This window comes from Carcharodon carcharias, chromosome 35 (assembly GCF_017639515.1).
Source record: "Carcharodon carcharias isolate sCarCar2 chromosome 35, sCarCar2.pri, whole genome shotgun sequence".
NCBI lineage: Eukaryota > Metazoa > Chordata > Chondrichthyes > Lamniformes > Lamnidae > Carcharodon > Carcharodon carcharias.
In genome coordinates, this window is record NC_054501.1 from 1,397,622 (window position 1) to 1,401,214 (window position 3,593).

The following is a 3,593-nucleotide window of genomic DNA, read 5'->3' on the forward strand; positions in this document are numbered from 1 at the left end:
GGGTCAGCACTGAGGGAGCGCCGCACTGTCGGAGGGTCAGTGCTGAGGGAGAGCCACACTGTGGGAGGGTCAGTGCTGAGGGAGTGCCGCACTGTGGGAGGGTCAGTGCTGAGGGAGCGCTGCACTGTCGGAGGGTCAGCGCTGAGGGAGCGCAGCACTGTCGGAGGGTCAGTAGTGGTCGGGATGTGGGGGTGAGACGTCATTCCGCGTTACCTACATGACGACAGTGACCACCCTGTGAAATCCCCAGGTGCGGCTGTGAGACTGTCAGGGAGACCCAGAGACAGGGTAAGGAGTCGGAGAGATGCCTATTTTCCCCTTTGCTCCCGGAACCTGGTCCCCCCCAGTTCGTTCGCACCAGCGGGGAAAGGAAACTCCCCGATCCCCGATAATTTATTTAAATAAACCGCTCCCGAGCTCTCGTCTGTCCCAAGAAACCAACCACTGGAAGTCAACAGCTGAGTCCTTCATGGGCTTGAGCTGGGAATTGGCAGAGAGAGAGCGAGAGAGATGAGAGAGAGCGAGAGAGAGCGAGAGAGAGAGCGAGAGAGAGCGAGAGAGAGCGAGAGAGAGCGAGAGAGAGCGAGAGAGAGCGAGAGAGAGCGAGAGAGAGCGAGAGAGAGCGAGAGAGAGTGAGAGAGAGCGAGAGAGAGCGAGAGAGAGCGAGAGAGAAGAGAGAGAGGGAGAGTGGTGAGCGGAAATCTGGAACATCCTCCCCGGCAGTAAATGCTGTCGAGGTCAGGATTGGTGTTGGGGGGAGGGAGGTCAATAGGAAATTTTAAGCCTGAGTTTGATTGGGTAAGAGCGTGAAGTGCTGTGAGACACAGAGGCAAGTGGATGGAGCTAAGATATAGGTCAGCCATGATGTGAATCAAATGGAGGGACAGGCTAGAGGAGGGGCAGAATGGCCTCCTTCTACCAACGTGATGCGAGAGAGAGAGAGATGGAACGAGGAGTGGGGGGTAGGTGCAGGGCAGGAGCAGTTGGAGGGTGAGAGGGCATCGATGAATGATTTGGACCTCAGGGTGAGAGAGAGTGAGATAGACAGAGGAAGGGCATCTCGGAGGGCACAGGACTCGCCCCACAGGGGTTGGCGCTCATGAGGCGTGAGAGAGATGGCGGGGAATGAAGGGGGGATTTCCGGGGCTGATGGGATTGACCGGGAGGGATTTGTTGTGGGAGGGAAGCAGCTTAGGCCCTGGATGAGAGGTCGCTGGGGAGTCAGAGTGTGGAGATTTAGAGAGGGGGTTGAGCCGAGGCGATTAACCACGATTTTCCAAACTCATTCAAGCCCCCACCCCATTGCCCACTTTCACAGCCCAACACAGCCTTGAACTTCAGTACCGAGGGAGTGCCGCACTGTCGGAGGGTCAGTGCTGAGGGAGCGCCGCACTGTCGGAGGGTCAGTGCTGAGGGAGCGCCGCACTGTCGGAGGGTCAGCGCTGAGGGAGCGCCGCATTGTCGGAGGGTCAGTGCTGAGGGGGTGCAGCACTGTCGCACTGTCTTTTGGGATGAGATATTAAACCCAAGGCCCTCTCCGCTGGTGATAACAGATCCCACGGCCACAATTGGAAGGAGAGCGGAGAGATAGATGCTGGGGGCTTGATGGGGTGAGAGAGGGGAGATTTATATGGGGAGTGTTGTTCCCGCTGTCCTGGAGCCAATATCGATCCCTCAACCAACATGGCTGGAAAGCGATGGCCTGGCTCATTCAGCACACTGGCTGCTTGTGGGATCTTGCTGTGTACAATATGGACGTTCCCTCTGTTCGGACAGTGAACGCACTTCAACAGAAACAAGTCAATCCTGCGTCGGTTGTGAGGCACTTCGGGATGTCCTGAGATGACCTGAGGCGCTGGGTGAAATGTCTCGAACACCTTTCTTCTGGGATAGTTTCTGGGGGGGGGAGGGAGGGTTAGTGTGGTGGGGGCTGTTGGGGGGGGGTTGTGGTAAATGGAGAGCGAGGGGCTGGGGATTTGCTGGGCAGCCTGCCCTCATCAGAGAATTTAAATGTTGACTAAAGACTGGAGGAATTTTACATGCGCACACATGTACACTCAAACACACACACACACACACACACGCACACTGACACACGCTCACACGCTCAAACACGCACACACACACACTCTAACACACACACACGCTCAATCACACACACACATGCTCAAACACACACACACACGCACGCACACTGACACATGCTCACACGCTCAAACACACACACACACACTCTCTAACACACACACACACGCTCAAACACACACACACACGCACGCACACTGACACACGCTCACACGCTCAAACACGCGCACACGCACACTAACACACACACGCTCAAACACACACACACACGCACACTGACACACGCTCACACGCTCAAACACGCGCACACGCACACACTCTAACACACACGCACACACTCTAACACACACACACACGCTCAAACACACACACACGCTCAAACACACACACACGCTCAAACACATGCACACGCACGCACACTGACACATGCACACACGCTCAAACACGTGCACACGCTCACACTCAAACACGCACACACACACGCTCAAACACGCACAGATGCACACACTCTAACACACACACACACGCTCAAACACGCGCACACGCACGCTCACTGACACATGCTGAAACACGCACACACGCTCAAACACACACACACGCACACACGCATGCACACTGACACACGTTCAAACACGCACTCTCAGACACACACACACACACGCGCGCACACGTTCACACACACACACGCAGCATCACAATATGGTTAATTGAGCAACAAATCTATCTTTAAATTGTAATGTTCCGTGTTTTAATTTGTATATCCCATGTGCTTGGGTTATTTTTAATTTTAATGAGAAAGCTTTTTCGTTACGTATAGATATAATAATTCTCCTATCTTACACAGCGTCTGGTTCAAATGCAGATTAAAGTATACAAGATCCCTTTAAGATACATTCTGTGTATTCCTGCTGGTCTGTGGGGACTTCATTAGCAAGTAACCTGTGGTATATCAAAATCTCTTCACCAATGTAATAATTGTAATAAAAAGGCAGTGCCAACTATCTCAGTGACAGAGAGCCCATGAGTTTTACTTTAACAGGCGTCTGTCGCATTAATCTTTGCTTCAGAGTTGGAAGGTCGAGTGTTCAAGCCTTGTACTTCAACCTGAAACTTGCCCAGTGCCAGAGCTGAGGGAGTGCTGCACTGTCAGAGGGTCAGTGCTGAGGGAGCGCCGCACTGTCGGAGGGTCAGCACTGAGGGAGCGCCGCACTGTCGGAGGGTCAGTGCTGAGGGGGTGCAGCACTGTCGGAGGGTCAGTGCTGAGGGAGAGCCGCACTGTCGGAGGGTGAGTGCTGAGGGAGCGCCGCACTGTCGGAGGGTCAGTGCTGAGGGAGCGCCGCACTGTCGGAGGGTCAGTGCTAAGGGAGCGTCGCACTGTGGGAGGGTCAGTGCTGAGGGAACGCCGCACTTTCAGAGGGTCAGTGCTGAGTGAGCGCCGCACTGTCGGTGGATCAGCACTGAGGGAGTGCCGCATTGTCGGAGGGTCAGTACTGAGGGGGTGCAGGACT